This window comes from Oryctolagus cuniculus, chromosome 14, assembly GCF_964237555.1.
Source record: "Oryctolagus cuniculus chromosome 14, mOryCun1.1, whole genome shotgun sequence".
Taxonomy (NCBI): Eukaryota; Metazoa; Chordata; class Mammalia; order Lagomorpha; family Leporidae; genus Oryctolagus; species Oryctolagus cuniculus.
The window spans coordinates 57299899-57320823 of record NC_091445.1 but is presented as its reverse complement, the minus strand read 5'-3'; positions in this window follow the sequence as shown (position 1 = coordinate 57320823).

Sequence of the window (20925 nt, the reverse complement as noted above, 5' to 3'; positions counted from 1 at the left end):
TTTTCTATTTGTTCCCCAGGTTACATCCAGAATGATGTGCCAGAAATGCAGATCTGTTCATATTTCTCCCTACTTAATTATCTTTCAGAGTCTTTCTACTGCTCTCAAGTTGAAGACTAAAGTCCTTAACAAGGTTTATAGAATTTGGATTTGAAGTCTGGTCTGCTATTTATGGCTGTGTGGCTTGACCTAGTTACATCACAGTTTTATTATATTGTTGATTCCCATTACTTGTGGTAGTTTTTTTTTATTTGAAACAATTACACAGAGGTAGACATACACACACACACACACACACACACAGAAAAGACTTCCATCTGCTGGTTTACTCCTCAAAGGCTCTAATGGCTAGAGATTAGCTGATCTGTAGCCAGGAGCCAGGAGCCAGGAACCAGGAACTTCTTCTGGGTCTCCCACATGTGTGCAGGGGCTCAAGGACTTGGGCCGTCTTCCACTGCTTTCCCAGGTGCATTGGCAGGGAGTTGGACTTGAAGTGGAGTAACTAGGACTTGAACTAGCGCCCATATGGGATGCCGGCATTGCAGGCTGAGGCTTTTAGCCTGCTGAGCCATAGGCTGGCCCCCATGGTAGTTATTATCTGTAAAATTATTGGGAACACTGAATTGGAAAATACTGAACCATTGCTTCTTGGTGTTCCCAAGAGCCTGTGGTCATAATGTTTTGGTCAGCAGGTCAATACATAGCCTTGTTTTATGTATGCTTCTGTTTATATACCATTGACTCATTAACATAGAACATACAATCACCATCTCTACAACTCCTGCCTACACAAAGCTTACCTAAAACACAGGTTTCCTGCTTAACATACAGCATAGCTTTCTTGAACTTAGAAATGCTACAGAGCATTTCAGCACCATGAATGGGGGCCATCTGAGATGGTGAAGTCACCAACAAAACGCACAAGAATTTAAACAATATGGCTAGACTTCAGAAAGGATACCTGTTTACATCATGGAAGCTAAAACAATAAGGAAAGCAGGGTTTTCTTGTTTGATCTCAGATGGGAACAAACCTGCATCTTGGGTGTCTCAAAATTTTTGTTGCCCCACCTATGTAAGTGGATAACTGAAAAGGTACAAAAGGCATTGATTTTGGAATGAATTGTAGCTAATAGATGGATTTGCAAATCTGTAATCTATGAATAATAGAATTGACTCCATGTGAAAAAGAAAATATCTAAATTAGGCACTCTTGTTTTCTTATACTCCTTATCTACTTTCTGCTTCTTTGAACAATTTCTAATTTTGAAGGCGTTGAGTCTGCTGTTTTCTGTGTAGCCATGAGCTCAGAGAAGAGGTTCCAGATTCTTGAAAATTCATAATCAGCTAAAACATGCATGGGACACATCCTTCCCTTTTCCAATGAAGAGTTTAGGAATGGGCATATGCTCTAGTGTAGCTAATGAGATGTGGAGATGAGGAGCACGCTGAAGGTTTCTGGAGGAGATTTTCTTGCTGGTGAAAACACATACCAGAAAAGATACCTTCTTCCTCTTTTGTGGAAATATTGTGTGCCTACTTGGAAGAGCAAATAACAGGGATGACCTCTGAAATCATGGTTAACAAAGCTAAGAGGGCAAGGGTGACTCAGAGAAAATTTGAATTGACCTAAAGTTTTTGAGGACATTGGTGATCAACTAAATTAACCTGTCAAACCTCCTTGATATGTGAGATAATTAACTTTTATTCCAATTTGAGCAGATTTTGCTTATTAATTATTTATAACCTAAACATCCAGATCACATGCTTTATTTATTTAATTTAATTTTACTTTATTGGATAGACAGAGGGAGAGAGAGGAAGAGAGAGAGAGAAAGAGAGAGAGAGATATCTTCCATCTTCTGGTCCACTCCCCAGATGGCTGCAACAGTTGGAGCTGAGCAGATCCGAAGCCAGGAGCCTCCTCTGGGTCCCCCACATGGGTGCAGGAGCCCAAGGACCTGGGCCATCCTCCACTGACTTCCTAGGGCATAGCAGAGAGCTGGATCGGAAGTGGAACAGCTGGGACTGAACCAGTGCCCACATCGGTTGCCGGCACTGCTTTACCTTCTGTGCTACAGCACCGGCCCCAATATGCTTTATTTTTCATAAGGGTAGAAAAGATGAAAGATAAAAAATATATATACACATACATACAATGTGCTGTATGGTTGAACTTGATAAATGTTATTTTCCACTAATGTATTTGATATAGAAAGATTATACAAGTTAAAGACCACACTACTAAATATATGTAATCATTATTTCTAATTAATAAGAAAATGACCATGAGCTTACTCCAAAGTTTATGAAATATTTTGTTTGTGCTTAGAGTAATTATTACCTGAACTCGTTTTCAACTCTTGTCTATTTGTAGCTCAGCTATTCGCTTTTTTGATATATAAGAGTACTTCAAACCGGTTTTAAAAAGTGGAATTGAAATCTAAATTTTTTTGGTGCAAAAAAATGCAATCATGCGTAGTTTTGTCATAATATCCATTTCCATAAACTTTTTGAAGCATCCTTGTGTTATACATTGATTATATACTTTAATTGCAGTATCATGACTATTATAAAATATTCACAATGTTCCTGTAACAAACTCATCATGCTGTAGAGGAAGGAATCTATATTGCTGGAGCTTTTTGCATATCCCAAAGGAAGAATGGCAAATTTCCAGGAATTGAGTTTTATTCATAAGACATACATTGAGGAGGTAAATGCTGAACCATTGTTTAGTCATTCAAATAAGCATTTATGAAATCTTTAATAGAGTCAAAGCCTGAGCTTGTTGCAGAATGCTTTTGAGAATCTGCATCATGCCTCAAAGGCTGAGATTGCTCGGCATGGTGTAGGCTGTGCAGTTTCGGAGACCACAGGAGATCTTTCAGACATCTTTATTCCAGCCATGATGGCAAGGGCAGAAAATTCTACATATGTCCTCAATATATACTCATCAAGTAATGGCCTGTTGTGTAGGACACACACACACATACACATAAACACAGACACACTTTTATATAGGATTAATATTTGCCAAAAGAATACATGTTTTTCCTTCCGTTGAGTTTGCAAATGTTATTGGATGACCCTGGGTCCTAGGATTTTGTCGAGTTCACACATTTCTCTGTTAATTACAATGCCTGAAACTGGGAAGTGTTGTTTGTCAGGCTTTGTAGAATGATCAGTCCATTTATGACATTGTCATATCTCATAGTTTGTAGGTGATAGCACTTGGTGACTTTCTTTGTGATTTTACTTTCCTGGGAGCCTTGGGGAAGCCACACCATTCAGAGTGGATTCACAACCCTGCCAACTACTGTGACTATACAGTGAGACCTTGGGCTAATGCTCTTTAACTTACAAATGATTGCTTTGAGATATTTCTAGGATTTTTTGACAAGTAGTCTTAACACAGAGCTATTGTTTTTTTTTTCCCTAACAGATAATGCCTTTGAGCATCTAGAATGAAATAATTTTCTTTCTTTCTTTGATAAAACTAATACTTAATTTCCTTTTAAATACTTGGGTAATATTTTCACTTACTCTGCTTTTATTTTACAAAGTATATCTTAATCAGTGTGACATCAGAATTGTCATATTACTCGCTGTACGACACACTTAACAAAAGCAGGAACCTCCTAATCAGATTTCCCTCAATCATAATGAAATTCTTCCAAAAGACAGATTTAATTGTTCTAGGGTGCTGTGGAAATGTTATTACTGTTGAATAATATTTTAGCCCCTTTGCTGAAACCATTGCTATATTGTAATTAAAACTCTATTTATTTTATTTTTAAAAAAGGGGAAAGCAATGAATCCTTATTTGTAAAGTTAAGGCCAACTGGTCTTGCAGTAGGAAGTTGATACGTTGCTGTTTGGGATGTCCACTTCCCGTGTACACCTGGTTTGTGTTCTGATGCCTCTGCTTCTGATCCAGCTTCCTGCTAATGTGGACCCTGAGAGGCAGTAGTACCTGAGATGATTGCTAAAGTACTTGGATCCCTGCCACCCTCGTGGGAATTGAATTCCAGTCTCCTGCCTTTGGTCTGGCCTGTTTCTGGCATTTGAGAAATGAACCAGTAAATGGAAGATCTCTCTTTCTGTCTCCTTGTCTCTCTCTCTCACTCTCATTCTGTCTCCCTTTGTCTTTCAAGTAAAATAAAAATAAATTCATAGCAATTAAAGAACAACTGGCCTTTTATAGTTTTTGGGGATATTTGATTTATGCTATTTTGAATAAAGATATTATGCTGTTTGCTGACTTTATTATGACGTTTTATAATGTTTTTGCCGTCTCCTGTGGGAGCCCTTGTGTTTCTATATAAGAGGGTGTGTTAGAGTAGGTTAAATTGGGTTGCATAAATCAAAAATAGCACTGGATTAACAGCCCCAAAGTGTATTTCTTGCAAAAATTACGTGTTTGCTGTTGATTGGCTGGGGAGGCACTGATCATTATGACCACTCAAGGGTTTCCAGAATCCCACAGAAACTCTGCCTTTATGTGAACCTCCCAGTGAAAAGCGAATGCTGTTTTCCCATTTCATTGGCCCCAGCAAGTCACATGACATGCTAGGAAGTACCCACCTCCCACAAGGCTTAAGGGGACTGGGATCTTTGTGACTGGCCCTAAAGCCTGCCATGGTTTTGTGTGTTAACAGAAAGAATTGGAAAAGTGAGTTACAGGATACTTCCTGAAGCTGTATTTGCAAAACATATAAACCATTTTTACTATTATTTTGTGATGCTGTGGACTGATTTTCAGTTGGGGACATTGATAGGGGTATTAAGAGATAAACTTTAACCATTATAAGCCGTCTCTCCCTCCTACCTGTTCTGTCTTCAGGAAGTACACATAATGCTGAACTCTGGTGGCAGAGGAATAAGTGAGTTATTGCATGAAGACAAGGAGATTTCTGTGCATTTTAAGTGAGAAATTTACTGGTATGTGTGAAATTTAAGGTGATTAAATGGTATTTTTTTTAAGTTATCTATATATATTACTTTTATTGTTCAGAAAGTAGTGATAAAGTAAAAATCCTTAACCCGGTTCTAATCAGTGAGATACAGCTTGCTTCCACATTCTCTTGACAGCTTTTTAAAATGTGTATCCTTTTCATCTTCTGCGCTGAGTGCACATTAAAAAAAAGTAACAAGGAAACCCAAATTATGTCATTTTAAATGTGTTTAACAATCATTTGATGTATTCGTATTTTTTCATTGGTGTCAGCCTATCCACCAACAGATTACAGAGAGAGAGAGAGAGATGGAGAGAGCAAGAGTGAGAGAGAGACGTGGAAATCACAGCAATGTCATGGCTGCCATTAAGGGAGTGAGTTTTGGGGAAGGGATCAGAACAGCCCTGGGTGGCAGGAAGGTTTATTGGCCCAAGGACACAGCAGAAAAGCCCTTTTCAAAATCGGTTTAAGGAAATGTAAGCCAAAATAAAATAATTTTCATTTAGTATGTATTAAAATATAAAACGTGGGTGTATGCGTTTTGAGCAAAAGTTTAGCATTCAAGTGACCACTATGCCAAGTGGAAAGTAATGCTCCTAATGGAAATATAATGAGTAGTGAGGTCAAGAAATGGATGTACTCTAAATTATTTTCTTAATAAAGAACAGACTTTTATTCCCTAATTTCTTTTAATTTCAACAGTAAAGATTTTTAAACAATAGAGACAGGGTGCAAGGCTGAACTTGTATTTTATAAAATGTCATTTAGAAAGTCTTTAAAAAAAAGTTCCAAATAGGACTGTCTCATAAAGAATGTATTTATTTTTCCTGGGAATTTTGAAGCTAGGTTTCCTTAGCTGGGGAGTTGCTTTTCTTGCTACTACGTTGCCTTCCTTGGTTTGTTTATTGCCACTCTGTTAAGGCCACTTCCTGGTAGGGCAGACATCCTGGCTGTGCAGGGCTGGACATGAGCTATGCTCAGTCCAAGGAGACAATCACTGGACTGCAGGCAGGGGCTTCTGCAGAGCTGTGTCCATGTTCACAGCAAGAGACGGGATGGGAAATGATTCAGGGCAAGTTGTGCTAAACTGGAAAAATGAATTAGACACACACCTAAATAGAATCAGAAAGCATTATAGTCTGAGGAAAAGGACAAAGGGTGTCAGAAGGTTGCTTACCGTTTCCACCTGGGAATTGAAAAAAATTTATGGAGTTGGAGTATTCTCTTAAAGCTGCAGGTTTCTTTTCAGTCATACCAAGAGGAACGGGGAATGGCAGCTGAGTAAATGTGACCATTGTTTCCACTGGTTCTGCCTTTAAAAAATTTATGTACAAATATTTGTTGTTATGAAAGAAGTACAGTAGACTGGAAATCAAAATTAGTGAGCTTGACTGAAACACTCGTTTCCCACTTCAGTCTGGCAAGTTGAACTGTAACAATAGCTCTGACCTCAGAGATGCTATCATAGAGTATGTGGCGCAGACCCGGGCATCTTGGTTGAGCATCAGGTGTGGGAAAACAAACCGCTGCAACTGGGTTGCCAGTGTTATGTTCTTAATTCACATTGTTTTGTCAAGATATCAGAAGGGAAGCTAGTGAAGTATATTTTTTTTCTAAACTGGGGGATGAAACATATCAATCCTCTGAAAGACTGCTTCTGATGGTCTTGTGTTACTCTGGTACACTTGATGATTCTATATTCACATTTGTTTTTTCTTTTAATGAATTAAAGTTTTTTATTTTTTTTAAAAGATTTTATTTATTTAATTGAAAGGCAGAGTTACAGAGAGAGAGAGAGAGAAAGAGAGAGAGAGAGAGGTCTTCCATCCACTAGTTCACTCCCCAAATAGCCACAATGGCTGCAGCTGGGCCTATCCAAAGCCAGGAGCCTAGAGCTCTCCTACATGGGTTCAGGGGCCCAAGGACTTGAGCCATTTTCTACTGGTTTCCCAGGCACATTAGCAGGGAGCTGGATCAGCAGTGGAGCAGCTGGGACTCAATCGGCTCCCATATGGGATGCTGGCTTTAGCTAGTATGCCGCAGTGCTGGTCCCTAATGAATTAAAGTTTTAAAATCTAAAACCTGATGTCAACTGCACATCATCTATTTGATGAATAACTAACTTTGTTTACTTTTAATCATATTTATTAAAGATGTTTAATGTTATTTGCTAAGTCTCTTTTATACTTACTTTTATGAATTCTGAACACTGGAAATTCAGAAAAAAAAACAGGATGAAATGCTTACTCCTAGGAAGGTGTTCAATCTATTAAAAAATCAAAACTTAGATGAAACAATTACACATAAAGTATAAAACATTAGTTAAGGACAGCAAAAAAATGAAAACCTAGCATGTCAGGCTAAGGCAGTCACTAGTATGCACATCACTTGATTAGTGTATAGAAGCGGGAGAGTTTTCCTGCGTCTTTTATTTCTTCACAAAACCTAAACAAATATCAGTCACCTTAAAAGAAAATATGTATTTTTTTGATGCTGTAGACATACAAGCACTGAAGGAATATTCACATGGCACTCTCTTCCTATGCTTCTGTTTTTTGAGGAACTGTACTTAGCACCTAAGTATAAACTTAGAATATATTCTCTGAGCTTATGACATTTTAGAAGTTATTCTGATCACCATAGCCTTGATGTTTAGTCATGAGTTCTAATAATATTTAGAAATTTTATCCATTTCTAACCAAAATTACATTTTTATTATTGAACATTTTTTTTAATATCCTGTTTCTACCACAGCCGGGCTGCCAGAGGAATAAATAAAACAGCAACTAGTTGCAATGTGCACAGCTTTCTGCTCTTTTTGATAGGTTATTTGTCATTAAAAGGTCTTAATAGATGTTTGTACCCTGTGACTCAGGTTGAGAAATATTAACCCAGTATTCACACATGCCCGTGTTTACTCTGTAATTTTATTGTGAGTCAGATTTAACACATCAGACTCAGACATCTGTGTGGTCATAATTCCTTTCCTTTGATGATAACCTAGGGACTGATGCAGGACTCCAAGTACAATGGTTGACTGCACACCGAGTTTCAGCACCATCACTTGTGAAAATCTTCTTGGTCTAGTGCAGAGCTTCTTAAAGATTAGAACAGATCTGTGGTATCAAAAGGTATTTTGATGGTCAGCCAAAATTCCATGAGGATAGGATTATGCTCCGTAAACTTTATCCTCCTTTCCAATGATTTTAAAATGTTTTTTTTTTTTCCAAGACCGATTAAATTTAGATTCTCTTTGTATTTGTAATAGATACTCTGAGTTACTACAATAGATTTACTGTGAAGTTCTGCTTGAACTCCAGAGATCTGAAAGCTGGCTTGGTCAAATGATTTCTAAGAGTGTTCTGGTTATTAACATGCTTAATGTTGTAAGCCAGATGAAATAAGGAAGCTAGCAGAAAAGCCGAGCTTTCTCTGGAGACAGTGCACTATATCTTGTTTTAATTTGCTCCTTGGAGTCTTTGAGTGTTACAGGTGATAGAGGTAAGACAAGGTTACAAAAGAGGTCTTCCTACTATTGCTCCAATGCAATAGTCTGCTTTATACTGGATTCTGTAAATTTGGTCTTCTTTAAGTGCATACGTTTTCGTACAAATCTCAAAATTATTACATTTTAGTCTGTCTGAAAGGTTTGCAATTTCCCATCCAAAACTCTTGGGGCCAGAAATGCTTAAGAATTTGGATTCTCCTTTCCCCAAATTTCAGAAAGATAATATCAGCAAGGTCTGGGAAAAAAATTCATAGTCAAACAGTTTGAAATTTTCCCAGAAGAAAATACATGTATTGGCTGGCGCCATGGCTCACTAGGCTAATCCTCCGCCTTGCAGCACCGGCACACCAGGTTCTAGTCCCGGTGGGGGTACCGGATTCTGTCCCGGTTGCCCCTCTTCCAGGCCAGCTCTCTGCTGTGGCCCGGGAGTGCAGTGGAGGATGGCCCAAGTGCTTGGGCCCTGCACCCCATGGGAGACCAGGAGAAGCACCTGGTTCCTGCCTTCGGATCAGCATGGTGCGCCAGCCGCAGCGCGCCAGCAGTGGCGGCCATTGGAGGGTGAGCCAACGGCAAAGGAAGAGCTTTCTCTCTGTCTCTCTCTCTCACTGTCCACTTTGCCTGTCAAAAAAAAAAAAAAAAATAGGGGGCAGGCATTTGGTTCAGCAGTTAAGTCACCACTTGGGAGGCCCACATCTCACATCAGAGTGCCTGGTTCAAATCATGGCTGCTCTGCTTCCAATTCAGCTTCCCGCTAATGAGCACTCTGGGAGGCAACAGCAGTGTGGTCCCTGATACCACGTGGAAGACCTGGATTGAATTCTGGGATCCTGGCTTTGGCCTGGCCCAGTCCTGGCTATTGTGAGCTTTCAGGGGAATAAACCAGTAGATAAAAGGCCTCTCTCCTCTCTCCCTCTCTCCCTCTCTCTCTCTCTCCTTCTCTTTCTCCCTCTATGTCTGTGTGTGTGTGTTTGTGTCCACCTTTCAAGTGAAACTAAAACAATTTAAAGATAACTCAAAAGAAAAAAGATATTTCAAAGAAAAAATAATAATACAGAATAATCAACTGAGCCACTTATGACTTAGAGGTTCAGTAGTAGAAATTGGATTTGGCAACTGGGAGGTCATTAGTAATGCTTAGGCTTCCCTGCTGAACCAGAGGTGACTACAGTTTTGAGGGAATTGGATTAAGACAGAGGCAGAAAGAAAAGAAGTGGAGTCTAGGGAAACCGTCTCAAACAAAGAAACAGAGTTTTATTCTACAAGAACCTACTGGAGGCAAATAGAGGCAAGAATAACATTTAAGATCATTATGTTGACTGAAAAAGATTCAGAATGTATAGTCCTATCAAATCTATTTGTACCTCTCAGTCTTCTTTTTAACTCTCTTTGGAGTTTGCTTTCTCTCCTTTTCCCTGCATAAAAACTTGGGAATTCCAATGACTTTTCTAAGAACCTCAGTAATTCTCAACTCTTAAAGCAACCTTAAGTCATAAAACACGATTTAACTTTAGTAATTGCAATGTCTGGTACTATTTAAGAGTCAAAAAGTCTCCAATTTCATTCAATGGGAAGTCTTACTTACAAATTATGGCTCCATGGGGCTGGTGCTGTGGCATAGCAGGCAAACCACAGCCTGCAATACTGGCATCCCATGTGGGCATCAGTTCAAGTCCCAGGTGCTCCACTTCTAATCCAGCTTTCTGCTATGGCCTGGGAAAGCAGTGGAAGATGGCCCAACTCCTTGGGCCCCTACACCCATGTGGGAGACCTAGAAGAAGTTCCTGGCTCCTGGCTTCAGATAGGCCCAGCTCCGGCCGTTGTGGCCATTTGGAGAGTGAACCAGCAGATGATATAAATCTTTAAAATAAACAAATAGATAGATAGATAGATAGATAGACAGATAGATAGAGGCTCCATACAAAAAGTCTGTATGTAGAGGTTTACTCTTGAACCCAGTAATGCCTATAGAAGTAACACCCTGTAAATTCTCTGGATGACCCAAGGAATTTCGGAAAATAAAGTGAGTTCATTCTCTTTCTCATTGCTCTCTCCCTCCCACAGCTGCCTGCCTAGGATTAGAAGGCGGAGGAGAGAGTAGGTTGGAATGAAAAAGCCGACGATGAATGAGCAAAGTGTTTACAGGACTGACAGTTGCAAGCTGGCTCTGCAGCCTTTGGCTTCACCAGTGTTAAGGTCAAATCTTTTGTGGAATTTTGCATAAGTTCCTCAGAGACTCCCTATCACTTGTGCCTCTCACTTGTATTTCCCTGGCCCAGTAGATGCACTCTACTCTGGCAGTTCCTCTATTTCTCCCGGCCATCTCCAGCACCTACTCTGCTGAGGCCATTCCAGTCCTCGGAAGATGTAGGTCAGATCAACAATGACCCTGAGCACTTTTCTCTTATTTGTGGCCCTCAGCAAATCCACAAGAAACCTGAATGCATTCTTGCTCAACTAGATCCTGGGAATAGAGGTAGACCTTAGGCAGTACCCATGTTTCTTCACTCTGCCTTATGTACCCTTCCATCATCATCTTCTAAGTGTTTCTATATGGGGCTGCGCACTTGAGCTCATTACAACATCAGTATGTTTTCAAGGGTGTTGTTGAAGGTCTTCTCACACACCACAGAGAAGCCGTGTAGAGGGGAGGAAGATTCATCATAACAGGCTGTATTCAAAGAAATCTTTTGCAAATACTGTTTTATAATCTGACCCCTTTATACCCACAAAGTGTGTGTTGCATTCAAGGGTTGTGTAACAACTGCTCCAAAACTCTTTTGGAAATTCTGCAAATGGTTTAGCACCTACTCTGGAATACAGCATCTACAGATGGTCTCTGACTTAGGATGCTTTGACTTACAATCTTTAAACTACACGATGGTGAGAAAGCAACAGATACTCAGTAAAAGCTGTACTTCAGATTTTGAATTTTTAATCATTTCCCAAGCTAGCAATGTGTGGCCCAGTCCCCTCTCATGGTGCTGGGCAACAGCAGCCACAGCTCCCAATCAGCCAAGCAATCACCAGGGGGAAACAACCTGTGCTCACAGAGTTTTGTGTTGCTCAGCTATGATGTTTGGCAGGTCAGCTGTATTAAATGCATTTTGGACTTAGAACATTTTCAACTTAGGATGGGCTTCTCAGGGAAAGTAACACCAACACAAGTCAAGGAGCACGTGCATTTTATGATAGTGCTCAGCTGTGACTGTAAATGCAAATCCTGTTCCAGATTATCTTTTAACGCAGGATAATCTACTGCAAGCCCATAGGATTGTGTGAATAATTAAAAGGGAAGAATTGACTACTCAGGAAAGAATTGTCTATACAAGGAAACTTCCTGTAATAGGAAAGAAGGGATAGAATCAAGACAACCAGAGGATGGTTGTGATTATGGTCTCTCCAATATACCAGTACCAGTTCTCAACGAAAATTTTTTGAAATCTAATCTCAATCTTTAAACTGTGAAGCAAATTCAAACGCCATGCCTGTACAAGCTATACTTACACAGTAATACTCTACTATCTTTATATCTATAAAGATATTATGAACATTTAATCTTTTTAAGTGATTTTATTGTGCTTCTCTTTATTGATAAACACTGGAAAGTTTCATGGTATCTACAAAGTTACTACAGAAAAGTAAAACTGGGACAAAAAAAGTAAAATGGGACAAACTAATAATTTCTTATGTGAAATTCAGTAAGCTCTGAAAAACTTCAAGTGTTTGCATAAATTGTGGTGGCTTGAACTGAGGATAAGAAGTTTACGGTTTCTATTTTACTGTGAATACATGTATTTTCTTTTTTTTTTTTTTTGAGAGGCAGAGTGGACAGTGAGAGAGAGAGAGAGACAGAGAGAAAGGTCTTCCTTTTGCCGTTGGTTCACCCTCCAATGGCTGCTGCAGCTGGCGCACCGTGCTGATCCGATGGCAGGAGCCAGGTACTTCTCCTGGTCTCCCATGGGGTGCAGGGCCCAAGCACTTGTTCTAGTCCCGACCGGGACTAGAACCTGGTGTGCTGGTGCCGCAAGGCGGAGGATTAGCCTAGTGAGCCGCGGCCCTTATTTGTTTTCTTATTGTGATATATTCTCAGTCTCCTTGTGACTCCTTCACACCCTAATCTCTTCTCCATCAAAAGAGCTGATTACTTAGCTATGGGTTCTGTCTCTTCTCTGCATATCAGGTGGTCTCACATAGGCCCATTGCTTTGTGACAGATGATGATATCCAGGTTTATATCACCATCCCTGTGTGAACTGGTCACCTGACCACATTGTTTGAATGTCTAATGGACACTCCCAATCTAATATCAGACAGAGTTCCCTTACTTCTGTTCTCCCTGTCTTGCCCATCTCAGCGGAAGGCACCACCAGTAAGTCACTGCCTCAGGCCAAAACTCTACGAATCTTTATGCCTTCCCCTGTGCCTTATATCCCACATCCTAGCCATCATGATATCTTTCTAGTTTCATCTTCAATATTCGTTGTGAATGGAGAATCTAATTCCTACTGCAACAATTCAGATAAGAGATTACTTAAGTTTGTAGATCATTCTGGCGGAGGTTTGAAAAATAGATGTGGACAATAATTAAAACTTTCCTCTGTACTTTCCCAGTGGTCTGATCCCCACCCACATCTCATCCCCATCCACATCTCAAACGTCCTCACGGCCCACACTCCCATTGGCAGACTCTGTTCCTGGCAGACTTGCCTCCTATTGTTCTTGACTCAGGCTATCCTCGCTCCTCACTCAAGGCCTCAGCTTTAGTTGGCCATCCTGTCTAGACATTTCCTTGTTTGTGTATTGGTTCACATGTTTGCTGTCTGATTTCCTGCTCCTGTCAACCAGGATGTAATGTTTGCTCTCTTTCCTGTTCAACTCCACAATTCTAACAGCTATGAATGACCAGCACAGAGTAATTATCTGTAAATATCTGTTGATCGAACAAATGAACATAAGTATTTAGGGCCTATAATTTAAATAGAAAAACAATCATGCTGAGAGAGAAAGGACTCTGAGAAGCCTGATGTCCACTCCAGAGTCCTGACTCAGCTACTTTGGCAAACTCAATTAAGAAAACTACATATTTTTTCCTTACTCTCAAACATACAGCTTCTTGTGGGTATTACACAAAAACAAATGACAGCCCATAGAAATAAAAATGTAAGACATATATTTCCACACTGGGTTCAATACAGCACAAAACACTTATAATATCAAGCAAATGGTCTCTCCCCAGTAACAGCGCCCTTTTGATAAAAATTTCACACCACAGGAAATCCATTACAATAAATATCTGTTCCAGGATCTGTCCATGTAGCCATAATTCTCTTTATGCTTGATGCCTCTTCCTTGATGGACTGTCCTCGGGACCCTCCTCTCCTTCCCTCTGAGATTTCCAAGGTTTTAGCTTTGACTCTGACGACTTGCTGTTGTCATGGTAGCCTTGCTAGTTTTGCTTATATTTTCCTCCCATATTTTCCCACAACCTTTGAAAAGACCAAACTAAATATGTGCCAAAGGCTATTTCTGACTTAATGTTGTAGGCATGAAAATATTTCTTTTCTTAGCCTCTTGAAAAATGTTAAATGGTTGTCTCAGCATCATTGATTGAAACTATTTGTTTATTCCCAGGGCTGAAAGTTGAGGCCATTCTATTTTGATGGAACTATTTATTTAAAGCAAGCTTGAAATCAAAGACATCTCATACAGTATGCAGGGAATGCTGTTTGACCCAAGTAATCCCAAAGTAAATAATTTGTTGGATTACTTGGTAGATTGAGAAATGAAGGTAGGATTTAGGTGTATTTGTTTTGCCTTTTTCTTTTTAATTACACACTAAATAAGTGCATGTACTGTGCGAGTTTAGAAGAAAACAACGTCTTGTTGAAAAGAAGATGCAGTCCTGTCTGTGACCTTAAGTAGTCCTAAAGAACAGATCCTATCCATTCCCATGCAGTAGGGCCTCCCTGCTCCCCATGGTTGTCTGGCAGCTGACACACTCACATCCCTGACCTATTTTTGCCACGAAACAGTTAGGTGGCTTCAGGGAAAAAAATTTAAATCGCTGAGTTCCAGATTCTTTGTTTATACAACAAGGAAAAAAAAGTTTCACACTCTTAGCTCCAAGTTTGTACCATTCTCTTCTAGATTAGCCAAAGATTGCTACAACAGTGTGTGGCAAAAAGCAAGGCAGTGTAGCAGGGACTGTGAGATTGTCATAAGCACCATTCTGCAGCTTTGTATGTAGATGACCCCTCCCTCCCTTTTTAAATCAGCCACTTGTTTCCTTTCGAGCTGGTAAAATGCCATTTTGTGTCATTGAGATTTTACATAGGGGAAACATGCCACACAGATCTTATACCCAAGAGTTTTTTGTTGTTGTTATTGTGTATAAAATAACTCAATACAAATTTTTGTTCCTTATTTTTGCCTTTTCAATGGGTCTTTGAATTGCTAATTCTTTGTTGTCAATTAAAACACATCTCCACAGCCCAGCTGCTTGCATACCCATGTCCGCTGCACACCCTGAATCCTTGGCAGTCAAGCTTCTGTTGTTAAGCCCTGAAACACAATGCTGCTTTTTTTCGTGAGAGGAATTGTGATCATTTATTCTTGTAAAAAGAAGGAAATAGGCAAACTGTTATGGACTGATTGTGTGTATCCCTCCAAAATTCCTGTGTTGAGACTCTAATCCCTAATGTCATGGGACTTGGAGATGGGGCTTTTGGGTGGTAATTAGGTTTAGATGAGAGTGGGGCCCCATGATAGGATTTAGTACCCTGACAGAAAGAAGAAAAGACCAGAGCTCCCTTGCATACTTTCTCTCTCTCTCTTTACTTTCTCCCTCTCTCTCTCTCTCTCTCTCTCTCTCTCTCTCTCTCTCTCTCCTATTTGAAGACAACTAATGGCAGACTACTGTTATCCAGGAAATATATTCTTACGAGGAACCGAAAGGGTTGGCATCTTATTCTTTCCAGCCTCTAGAACTGTGAGAAATAAATGTCTGTTGCTAAGGCCACTTAACCTGTTGTGCTTTGTTACAGCAGCCCAAACAAAGACAGTAACCAATGGAAAGTATCTGAGTGGACTATCGGATAGAACTTATTGGCCCAGAGGCAACAATAAAAAGCTTGCAGAAAGTAGTAGGAGTTTTATGTGGACAGTCTGTAACTCCGTGTTTGGGAGACTTTAGCATTTAATCAACCCTAACAGAGCCCTCACTTAGTGCATGCAATCACAGTTGCTTGTCTGTTGGCTTCAGACATACTTTAGCCAGGAAACCCTTGAAAATGTGTAACAGGTAGTCCAGGTGAAATTAGAGTTCACAGATTTATAAGGCTCATTATACAAAAGTAGTACATGATTTAAAATATCATCTGATGAGTTTAAATGAATTTATGGGGTAAGATGTACTACAGATTAATAAAGGAAATCATGGATAATTGAAATAGAAATCTGATCTAAGAAACACTCCTGCTTGTAACCTCAAATGTTTTAAAGTTGACAACATGCACAAAATGTACCTGGCTGCCACTCTCAGACAAAGCACATCAGACTAACTGGCTCATTAATTTGACCTATTATGGCATTTCTTATGTTCTTACGTTCCTGTGACCTCCTTTAAGGCTTATTTGGCCTTGAAGCCCCACAAGGTGAAAAAAATTCTCAAAATCAATCAAGAAGTTAACCAGAGTGTTTTTCCATAGGCTTAGCAAATTGTCATTTATCCTTGAATGAACAGCCTCTTCCAGAATCTTCTTCCCTATGATGATGGCAAAGGGGCAAAGAGGCAGGTTGTGAAATTGCTGGCAGAGACTGGTTTCCTCCCTGATTCCTGTCCACCATTCAGCCAGACAGAAAAGTCTTGAGTTGAAATATTTAGATAATCTCAGATGAAGGAATTCAGATCTACTCATTCCTGAGAGCTTCATGGTAAGGCCTGATTAACCTAACACAATGGGCTAGCAAAGTGTCTTTCATTACTAGTAAGGAAATCAAAACTGACTCAGCATAACATAAACAAATCCACATGAAGCAATTAAGATAACGCACCATGCATTTATGTTTCAAAATATCATCATAATCTTGAAGGTGTGTTCTCATGAATGCATATGATTGAATGAGAATGTAATTGGTTACCTACATGAGATTGCTTATGCTTATGTCTAAGATGCAAAACATTTTACAGCCAAAAGAAACAGGGTGGGGTAGCAGCCACATGAGAAGAGGTATGTTTTGATGAAAAATACCAGTATCCAAACTTTTTTCAGGAGATGGACACACTTCCTGTTGAGGTGGTTGATTCTTTCACCTATTTGTTATTTCTGAAAAATTAATGCTTATTCTGTGACCATAAACCAGTCTTGAGTGAAAGCTGTTCTGCCAACATTGCCTGAGTCATTAGAAGTGTCGACCAGTTGTTCTCCTGTCCTTTCTGCGTGGCTGAATTCCCTTAATGACCAATTCATTGTGTGTCTTCAAGCATGACACCTGAAAAGCTGTGATCTCTTTAATGAAGGATCCATTAGTCTTTCAAGAATGTGCACATGTGAAGTTGAAAAACCTATTCAACAAACTATCTCCTTGAAAGAACGCTGATCATACTGCAAAGTACATTTATACAAAACATAACTTCTTCATATATGTGGAACTGGGTGGGGTGGTTTTTGGAGCCACGGGGGCTAACCTGGGAAGAATACAGGTTCAGTTTACTAAATATTTTCGATTTTCATGAAATTGCTAAAATACCACTTTTCAGTCAACATTTATATATAGCAGAACATTCTTCCTTAGAACATAAACCATTGTATGTTCTGTTTTCTGTGTGCTTTGAACTTCAGCAGCACACTATCTCTAAGATTCTCCGATCACAGACAGTCACCCTGCTGTTGTGTGTTTGTGCTGTTTTATGTAAACCTTTCTGGTGCCATTAGAAGTGACTCTCAGGAGACAAAGTCTAACATTGACCCTGTGGATTACCTCTTTGTATATTCACTCCTGCATTTCAGCTGTACCTTTATAAACCTATTCAAAGGTCTCTCTGAGCTTCAGACATTTAGCATATCCTCTGCAGAATCTGGAGAGAGAAAAAGATGTAATTATAATATGTGAACTGCTCTAGCTCTGCGCATTAACACAGTAATAGAAAATAGGAGTTTTTCAATACGAAAAATAGGTTTTTTTCCACATTTTTTATTTCACATATTTAAATATAATGCAATATATCAGGAATTAATTTTAAGGTAGTCAAGTGTGATTTATCACCATTAAGTCACTTTTCCCAAGGAAAATAACTGGATATACTTTTTATATCATAGAAAGAGAAGTAAAGTATATTTCATTTTAATGCAGAAATATAATTTTGTGTCACAGTATAATTGGATTGGTGGTAAAGGCAGGCAACTCATAATAGGGTTTTATTGTATTTTTTCCTTAAAGTTGCATGGTAAGTATCAGTTTCCAAAAAAGCACTTATCTGGAAAATCATCTCAATACTTGTTGTTCTGAGTGTTTACTTGAGAGACTTCCATGCTAGTAGTATTTTTTATTGGAGTAAATATTTGGGTAATGTCTATTGGATAAAAATTGGAGCTAATAAAGAGTTCAGTAAGCAAAGAGCTGGTCTATGAGCCATTTTTTCTCAGTCAGGAAGAGTTAAAGCTAATGGTTTTGATTAGATGAGAGGGCAGAGTACAATAAATACTGTCACGGCCAGTGTCTTGCTTGGGCTGGACACCTTGGATGCAGATATGCCCAGTCACGTCTGGAGCCCTGCAGGGCAATGCCCACCTGTTGCATGGTAGATGAAGGATGGAGGAGAGGATGCTCTCTGAGGAACAGGGGACAGGATGTCTCTTCCTGGGGGAGGGAAGTGGGAAGCAGCCCAGCTTGACTCAGTAACAAAGACTTAATCTTCAGAAGGAAGCAGGGATTTTGAGTTCAGCTGGAGTCTTGTTTGCAGCTGGTTGGCTTTCCTGTCTAGCTCCCCCATGGACTGCTTCCTGTAAGTTGTGAGTTCTGTGAAGTGTCTCTGTCAGGAGCATGGGTGGACCTGGGAGGAAGGTCAGCAAAATGAAAACTGAAAGAGCTTAATGGCTAGGGGTCCTCTCTAGTACCGCTTTGGTACTGACCCTGCTAGACGCAACATTAGCAGTGGGAAGAGGATACCTGTCTGCTTTGCAAGGGAAAAGAAAAATCAAAACTATAAAGACAAAACCCAGAACAAAAAACCTCCATAAAACCAAACAACAATGACCAATGTTGCTTCTCTGGCTGCTGAAGGGCCTGTGAGGCAGTGTGGGAAGGGATGCATGGCTGTTACAGGAACTGAGGGAAGAGGCCCCACTGACTTCACTGAGTGCTGTGAGGATGGGGAAGAAGATAAAAAGAATAATTGAGGCCACCTGTATTATGATTAGTTTTTGTGGTGATAAGCAAGCAGCTGAATTGCTTTTCTCCATGTTTAAATTATTAAAAATGAGTGTTGGCACCACTTGATGACTTTCATATTTAATGGGCGGTGAAACTCTTAAAAGACTTTTATTTGCTTACATTTTAAAGATAATAGTTATTTTTATGAATTTGCCTGTTTATGATAAATCCTTCCTGTTGGTATTAGAATGTTAGGAAAACGCTCTTTCCTCCTGCTGATGTAGCATGAATGTCCACGTTGGGAAGTGGACAGCTGGACTCTACTTTGTCTTTAGCCCCTACCCTGCCCTGCCCTGCCCTGCCCTGCCCTGCCCTATGATGACCTCTAAAGCAGGAGAGTTGAGCACTTTGGTTTTTTTTTTTTTAAGGCTTATTTATTTTGAAAGAGTTACAGAAAGAAAAGGAAAGACAGAGAAGTCTTCCATCTATTGGTTCACTCTCCAGATGGCCGTACAGACCAGTGTTGGGCCAGGCTGAAGGTAGGAGCCTGGAGCATCTTACAGGTCTCCCATGTGGATGGCAGGGCCCCCAACACTTGGGCCATCTTCTGCTGCGTTTTCCTGGCCATCAGCAGAGACCTGGATGGGAAGCGGAGGAGCTGGGACACAAACCGGCACCCACATGGAATGCCATTGTTGCAGGCAGTGGCTTTACCTGCCACGCCACAATGGAAGCCGCATTTCTGAACACTTTGAAACAGAGAATTCTTTGTTTTGGGGGACTGTCATGTGCAGTGTGCAATGCTCAGCAGCTTCCCTGTGTAGATACCAGTAGCTGCTGATCTCCCAACTCTTCACCTGTTGTTTTAACCAAAAAAAAAAAAAAAAAAAAAAAAAAGTCTCCAGGTGTGTGTTTGGCCTAGTTTGAATCCTGGCTCTGCTGTCAATTCCAGCTTCCTGTTAGTGCAGACCCTGGGAGGCAGCAGGTGATTGCTCAAGTAGTTGGTTTCCCACCCACGTGGAACACCTGGATTGTATTCCCAACCCCTGGCTTTGGCTTTGGCCCATCCTGCTCATTGTAGTCATTTGGTGAATGAACCAGCAGATGAGATCTTTCAGTCTCTGTATCTTTCTTTCTTCAAATTATTAAAATAACTTTAAAAACTTAAAGTTTTACACATTGCCAGTGTGTGATGGGTGGGAAAGAGATTGTTGCCTGTTAAGAACTACTGATTGAATTCTGCCGTTTAAACCAAGATTCTTGGAGGAAAAAAAATGTTAGTAGGATATTAAAATAACATCCCCCTCTTCCAGAGAAGGCCCAGGGAAGTAACAGTTTCTGCAAGTCTCTCAGTTGTCATGGAACTGTACAGCCTCTGCGTCCTCACCTACCAGGGCACTGGAAGTTTACTGTAGGTTACAGTGAGGATCCCTGAAGGAAAAGACCCACTCCAACGGGGTGACACATGAGAATTTGACAAAGCACACATGTACATATGAGGACAGGGATGTCCCTTTTCCCCAAAAAAGACCTGCAAGATGTTATGGGAGGTCTGAAGGGGTCAGGGGAGGGGTAGTTATCATAACCCAGAAAGCCTTGGAGAGGACCACCAGACAGAAGCACGGAGGGATGCAGTTCAGCCCACAGCTGCCAGGCAGGAAGGCACCTGCGGGAGGAAATGCTTTAAAGCACACCCACCTTCCACCCTTTGATTGCCTGTTGATGATGCCCAGATCCAATGGGAAGCCACAGGGGGAAAGGAAGCTTTGTTGTTGTATCCATTGAGGTCGGGACTCTGGGGCTCTATTGTTCAAGAGCCCACTGAAGAGTACAGAAAGGATCAGAAGGGGCAGAGGGCAAACTTCCAGGCAGTTTTAACCTTAAGAAACCTGAATATAAGCACCTATGAAGGCCACGGCAGTAATGCTTTTAATAACGTGCTATAGCAAGTGTCTGCAAACTTTTCCTGTGAAGGACCATAAAGCAAACATTTCAGCCTCTTTGAGCTGTACAGTATCTGCTATGTAGAGCAAATGAGTTCAACAAATTATTATTATTATTATCATTATTATTATTATTTTGGTTAAGAA